Source organism: Lupinus angustifolius, chromosome LG19, assembly GCF_001865875.1.
Source record: "Lupinus angustifolius cultivar Tanjil chromosome LG19, LupAngTanjil_v1.0, whole genome shotgun sequence".
Taxonomy (NCBI): Eukaryota; Viridiplantae; Streptophyta; class Magnoliopsida; order Fabales; family Fabaceae; genus Lupinus; species Lupinus angustifolius.
The window spans coordinates 3,212,298-3,220,415 of NC_032027.1; positions in this window are offsets into that span (position 1 = coordinate 3,212,298).

The window sequence follows — 8,118 nt, forward strand, 5'->3', positions numbered from 1 at the left end:
ATGCTGCATACACCAACAAAATACTTGGAAAAAAAAAACATCAGAAAATAATTATGGATGAAAATTTGGAAATGTTATATATTAGCTGAATTTGTAAAAGACTTATCATGGTGTGGAAACAACAATTAACAAAGATTAATCTGGCTTTCATTGTTAACTTAACAAATACCACCATCAATTGAGTGTTAATTACTTTGACATTAGAATGAATGGGAAAAACAATAATGATATTGAAACTGGAAAAAAAGTGCATAGCTTGATATTTAGTTAAGACATCCTTTATAGTATTAGGTTTCCTTAATTGTGTTATTACATATATGAGCCTGATGATGATTGATGAATGTATAATATACAATTCTAAGCTCTATCTTTCATCATGAACAGTGAAAAAATTAAACTTGGAGAGAGGAAATTATGTTACAACCTTTATGAACAGTTAGTTGCAATCATCATGCTTCCATTTAACTGCCACCTCTCTTCCAAGATTAAGTGACATCACCAACTCTCTAAAATTTGACCTACCAGACAGTACATTAATATTATGTATAGCTTCTTTTCTTATTCTTTCATTGCTTCATTATATATTTGTCACATAGCTCTTGATTGGTTAAATAATTTTCTCTGTTGGAGGTTTGACTTTACATTGTAGTTGTGATTTGCTGAAATAGAGTTATAATTCAAGCTAGTGTAGGATAAAATATAATTAAAATAGAGTTAGTTAAGACTTTCCAAGTATAGAAAGTAGTTGATAGATTCAAAAGTTAGTTATGCTTTGCTTACTATAAATGGCATACATTGAATCTATGCATAAATAATTAATATACATTTCACTCATGCATCTCTCTTATTCCAATTCTCTCTTCTTTGCTGCCTTCACTATTCTCTTCTTTTCTTTCTGATAACAAAACCCCAACAAATTCTGGTATCAGCGCTATACGAAAAAGGGACCTATTGAAGAAAATCAAGATTTATTGAGGGTGAATAATTCTTGGTGCAAATCGAAGGAGTTAGTGATTAAAGCAATTCGGTGGAGTCCATAAAGTTGAAGTTGAAGGACAGATTCACTGATTGAAGGACAGACTCTCTGCAAAATTCAAAATGGTGGGAAATGATACCAATCTTCAATCAATGGGGCTCTCAATTCTCACTGATAAAAATTGGGATAGATGGAGAACACAAATGAAGGTGCTCTTCTTCTTTCAAGAAGTAAGTGAAGTGGTTGAAGATGGATTTCTTCCATTACACACTAATGCCACTGAGTTGTAGAGAGCAACTTTCAAATATGCCAATAAGAAGGACAACAAAACACTGTTCTTAATTCACCAATGTGTGGATGATGTGCACTTTAAGAAGATTCAGAATGCAACCACTGCCAAGGAAGCTTGGGATACTCTGATTCGAAGTCATGCAGGGGGAGAGAAGATTAAAAAGGTAAAACTTCAAACCCTAAAGAGACAATATGAGTTGTTGTACATGGAAGAAGGAGATAGGATATGTGAATACTTCACCAAGGTGTTAACAATCACCAATCAGATGAAATGGTTTGGAGAACAAGTTACAGATCTCATGATAATTGAAAAGATCATGAGATCCTTGCCTCAAAAGTTTGACTTCATTATTGTAGCAATTGAAGAATCAAAAGATGTTAATGCAATGAAGATTAAGGAGCTACAAAGTTCAGTTGAGACACATGAAATGAGAATGCTTGATATATGTCCAATGAAGAAATCAGAACAAGCACTAAAGGCAAGCCACTTCAAAGAAGATGATAGGAAGAAAGACAAAAAATGGAAGGGAAATAATAAACTAAATCATGTTTGACCTGAATCTTCTAGAGGAGGGTCAAGAATGAATGCAAATAGCAAAAGGTTTGATAAGAAGAATGTAGAGTGCTTCAATTGTCACAAAATGAGACATTATTCATGAGTGTCATGCAGAAAAGGCAAGACAAAAGGGTCATGAAGAAGTCTATGCAACATAAGAAGACTCAGATTAAGAACCTCTGAATCCTACGGTAACAACAAGTGGTGGAAACTCATAAACTGAATCTTGGTACGTGAATTTAGGATGCTCAAATCATCTGACCAAGCACAAGGAGTGGTTGACTAATTTTGATTCATGAAAGAAGAGCAAGGTGAAGTTTCTTGATGACAACTCATTAGAGGTGGAAGGAATGGGAAATGTAATCATCATGAGACAAAATGGCTCCAAGGTAATGATCATAGATGTTCTTTATGTGTTCTAATGAAGAATGACAAACTTGAATTGTTTGATGCAGAAAAGAACTTGATCATTAGAAGCCAATTGACAAGAAACAGAACCTTCCAAGTTGACATTAAATGAGCTAAAGTGCAGTGCCTAGCCACTATGGAAACCTCTAATGAAAGCTGGTTATGGCACTCAAGGTATGGACATTTGAACTTCAGGAGTCTACATCACCTAGGGACCAAACAAATGGTGACTGGATTATCAATCACCTCACTGCCTGAAAACATGTGTGAAGTATGCTTAGTTGGAAAACAAACCAAAAATCCTTTCAAAGCAGATGTGTGTATGAGATCAAGAGGAACACTGGATGTTGTCTACTAAGATATTTGTGGCCCCTTTGAGACATAATCCTTGCCTGACAACAGGTAGTACATAACCTTTGTTGATGAATTCAGCAGGATGACTTGGATTGATGTGTTGAAAACCAAAGGAAATGCATTTTAAGCTTTCATAAACTTCAAAGCAACTGCTGAAAAGGAAAATGGTAGACAACTAAAAGTACTTAGAACAGATGGATGATGTGAATACACATCAAATGAGTTTGAATCATTCTGCATGAAGTAAGGGATCAAGCATGAAGTAACTTCATCAGACACACAACAACATAATGGTCTAGTAGAGAGGAGAAATATGACCATCATGAACATGGCAAGGAGCTTGATCAAAGAAAAGGATTTACCTCAAAAACTATGGGCTGAAGCTGTGTCAACCTCAGTCTACATTCTGAATAGAAGCCCCACTAAGAAGATTGAAGGAAAAGTACCAATTGAGATCCGGTCTGGAAGAAAACCACCAGTTAGCCATCTCAGAGTATTTGGCTCATTAGCTTTCAGGCATGTCACAGATCAAAAGAGAACAAAGCTTCAAGATAAAAGTGAGGCAATGATGTTTGTCGGATATCACCCCACATGTGCTTATAGGCTGTATGACCTAATCAAAGAAAAATCACAATCAACAGAGATGTTCTTGTTCTAGAACATGAAAAGTGGGATTGGAAACTGATGCACACCAATCTAAAGAAGGTGATTCGTAGGGGCATTGATGAAGAAACCAGGTCTGAGAATCAACTAACATATGATCTAGAAGAAATTGAACCTGCATCAATCATGGTGGCTCCATATCAAAGAACTCAGAGGCATAGGTCAAGACCTATCAGATTTAGTGACTATGAGGTAAATTCAGATGATCAGATCATTGAAGAGGGTGGATTGATTCACCTAGCATTGATGGCTGAAGCAGTTCCATTAGATGACTTAGAGGCACTAAAACAGGAAGTTTGGAAGCAGACAATGAAGGAAGAAATCAAAGCAATTGAAAAGAATGAGACTTGGAACCTAGTTGAACTACCAAAGGGCAAGCATCACATAGAGGTGAAATGGATCTTTAAGTAGAAGATCAATCCTGATGGCTCAATATCAAAGTACAAAGCAAGATTGGTTGCAGAAACAAGGGCTATATTACTCAGAAGTCTTTGCTCATGTGGTAAGGATTGAAACCATTAGAATGGTGATTGCAACTGCTTGTGCCAAAAATTGGTCTCTGTTTCAGCTTGATGTGAAGTCTGCTTTCTTACATGGACCACTATTGGAAGAAGTTTATGTGCAACAACCACCCGGTTTCATCAAAAGAGGCAAGGAACAATTGGTCCATAAATTGAACAAAGCCTTGTATGGCTTAAAGCAAGCCCCAAGGGCATGGAACAGAAGGATTGATTCCTTCATATACAAACTCAATGTTAAGAAGTGCACTGTTGAACATGGTGTCTATGTCAAAGAAGGGAAGCTTGGGGGCTTGCTAATCATTTGCTTATATGTGGATGACCTATTGATCACTGGATCAAATTCGGAATCCATCAAAGAGTTTAAGAAAATTATGCAGGCAGAATTTGATATGACTGATTTAGGCAAGCTAAGTTATTTCCTTGGGATGGAATTTGCATACACAATTGCAGGGATTCTAATGCATCAAAATAAATATGCAATAGAAATGCTAGAAAAGTTCAACATGAAAGCCTGTAATGCTGCATCAACTCCTACTGAAACAAATTCGAAATTGAGCAGAGATGAAGAAGGAAAGCCTGTGAATGAAACTGAGTTCAAACAAATAGTTGGTTCCCTAAGATTTATATGCAATAGTAGACCTGATCTAGCATTTAGTGTTGGAGTAGTGAACAGGTTTATGTGCAAGTCCAAAAGACCTCATATGCTATCTGCTAAGAGGATCTTAAGGTACATCAAAGGGACAATTGACTATGAAATTCTATTTCCAAAGGACAGACACAGTTCTGCATTGAAACTAATTGCCTATTCTGATTTAGATTATGGAGGAGATCCTGTTGAAAGGAAGAGCACTTCAACCTATTTGTTCTTGATCAATAATGCACCCATCTCATGGTATTCAAAAAAGTAAGAGGTTATTGCTCTGTCAAGTTATGAAGTTGAATATATCTCTGGCTGTTATGCTGCTTGCCAAGCTGTATGGTTAGAAGAGTTGCTAGCAGAAGTAAAGATTGATGTGCATAAACCTTCGCAATTGAAGATAGACAATGTGTCTGCCATCAATCTATCTATAAATCTAGTTAGCCATGGCAGAAGTAAACATATAGAGGTGAGGTTTCACTTCCTAAGAGACCTGGTGAACAAAGAAAGAATAAAAGTGACATACTGCAGAACAGAGGAACAACTTGCTGATGAGTTTACCAAGACACTCAAAGTTGATAGATTTGCAGAGTTAAGAAGACGAATTGGAGTGGTTTCGGCACACAAATTGCATCCTACCCAAGGCTTGAATTAGAAGGGAATGTTGAAATAGAGTTGTAACTCAAGCTAGTGTATGATAAAATGTAATTAAAATAGAGTTAGTTAAGACTTTCCAAGTATAGAAAGTAGTTGATAAATTCAAAAGTTAGTTATGCTTTCCACTAATACATTTCTCTTATTCCAATTCTCTCTTCTTCAATGCCTTCACTATTCTCTTCTTTTCTTTCCGTTAACAAAACCCCAACATGATTATCAGCAAAAAAATGATTCAAGGGTATAAAATCTTATTAAATTGTTAGTTATTGTATAAGGTCAAAGACCAATATTCAATATCTAAGAATGATATTTTGTTTTGAACTATAAGAATGATAATTAAATATGAATTAAAAATTTCTGCAAAAAATAATATTTATAAAGTAATGAGGAATATATTATTAAGAAATGTTCTTAGGATACGGATTATGATATATTTAAGATTGTTTTTTTAATGAAAATATGCACACAAAAAAAGATTGAAGGAATACATGTTAGTTCCTACTACCACTAGACTTACAATTACAAGAACATGCAGAAATTAAGAAAGTTATTTTTTTTAAGCATTGAGTATTATTTATTTTTCATGAGAATATGGGAATTGGCAATGGCAGACAGAGATATTTGGAAGTTTACAGAAGACATGGCATTGCATGGGCACATAATTATTTAGTGATTTTCATCTTACAATGTAAACTTACTCATGCAGTGTTGGAAATGTAAAAGGATGAAAGAAGCATGGGATTTCTGGTAGACATAAATACTCTTTTTTTGGAAAATTTGTTTGATTGTGTCCCCTTTTAGCTGCACAATTTTACTTCTACCTTTTTTGTTAAATGCATACAAAACAAGCTAGAGTCCATAAATAATTATATATCTTCAAACATTTTTTTTTGCTAAACAAAAGGAATTGTATTAGGAAAGTACAAGGGTGCTAACCCATTATTATAAAGGAAAAAGAAAGACAGAAAAACTAGCAACAAGTTAAAATGCATGTCGAAGGATCAATGTACCAATTTGCAAAAACTAGATAATTAACACCAACAAAAAAAGAAAACCATGTCAAGATCTAATCTGGATCAAATCCAATGTCTAAATATAACTCAACTCCATACTATTGAAAATAACATCGTTCCTTATCAGTCAAAGAGACTACATAGTAACAAACCACATTTTACTCTACAAGTCCTTCCCTTGGAACATGATAAAAAAAAACATTAATAATATTTACTCACTCCTCCATGTTATCCATGAATGAAATTTAGGTTATATGATGTATTTGCTCAAAACACTATTTGGTTTCACAATTAAAAATAAATTAAATTTAAGTTATGAACAAGATATTTTTAGAGCTTTGAATATTCTGCACTCTTTATTTTTATTTGTTACTTTTCTTTGTAAGTTTAGATAGTTGAGCTGTGTTGGCTCATCAGTGTTAGAGTAGATCTAACAACATAAAGAGGGTTTATAGATGTGCTCATAGGTTAACCACTTAGAGAGTACTTAAAGAGTAAGTGATTGTCTCTACCAAGGAATTCCCTCATCTTTTTTGAGATTTGTGATTGTCTCTCCCAACAAGTGTTCCGAGGATATGAGATAAATCCTTGATATTTACTAATTGAATCAATCTTTGTTGATTTTTGTACCATGAACTTATCATATCGTCTCATTCCAATTATATGAAACGTAAACTAAAATGAGTTTCTTTCATTTGTTAGTTTCAAATAGTATTTGCTTTTTTCTTAAATCTTAATTATCTGTCACGAAACTGAGATTGGTAAACGTGAAGCTATGGTGAGGTACTTGAGTAATTAATATAACAGTAAAACGTAATAAAGGTAATATTTATGCTATTGATCTACTTCTGTCAAGATAGTACAATTCAATACGATATTCTGATTGTCTCTTATACTGTTTCGGATTTCTCCTTACTCACAGTTTTACATATATTAACTATTAAGAAGAGAAGAAAAAGAGAAAGGTGGTGAAGATAAAGTGGTCCTCTTAAAATGTTAGAGATGAGAATAAGAAAACCTAGATTTATGGTGTAATTGTAAGCAACAATTCCCCATGCATTGACAAAACAATTATGCAACATACATAATGTTATAGCCTAAACCCCATTTCATGCTCCTTCTTTCCCACCACACAAATTTAGTCAATAGGTATAGCCCAGCTCATACTCTGACCCAAATACTGTGTAACACAACATGTGTCTAACTATACTCACATCATCATCATTATTAATTCCTAACTATATAGCTTTAATCTCTCTTCTTCTTCCACTTTTAGACAATATTAGAATTATTCCAAAATAATTTATTTTAAGCAACCCAACTATCAAAGATTTCAAGCTAAACCTTTCTTAGAAACTTTAGTTGTTCTCCCACTGAAATAATATCCTATTCTGGACAACTCTAAAGGTCAACTCTTCAAGATGACACGCAATAGCTATGAGGATAAGGATGTTTTATTACTCGATGTTCTCATCTTGAATTCTTACCTGAGTATCACACCTTTCAGATACTCAAACCTCACCTTTTATGCATCAAATCTGGTCCTTGCTATACATGCCAATATGTCAAAGTTTTAGGAGTCTACGAAACCATGGTTGCATCGACCATCAATGCTCGCAGTTGTAGTTGCATCGACCATAAATGCATGCAATTGTCCAAAACGTTAAGGTCTTGTAAATTTTGAAACTGCTATCAAAACCATTATTTAAGATATTGTTAATTAAGTTCGTTCTATCTAGTAGGAGGTTAGATTGGAAGTACTACCATAGATGGTACGGTGTGCTATCATGAATAGGGTAAAGTCTATGTTTACAATCTTTGATATTGAGCTTGAGGCCTTAAAGGCCTAACTGAAAGTATATATGTTGGCTTTTGAACTTTTATACTTTCTCTTATGATGCATGACTGAACTAACGACCTCTGCAAATGCTGAAAGGTACACAATGAAGGTGAGTTTGCATTATGGGTTCAACATTAAAACTTCACATTTCTTCAGGAGTTTGAACAATTATATACATTTTTCTGCAACCTTGGGTATGAAT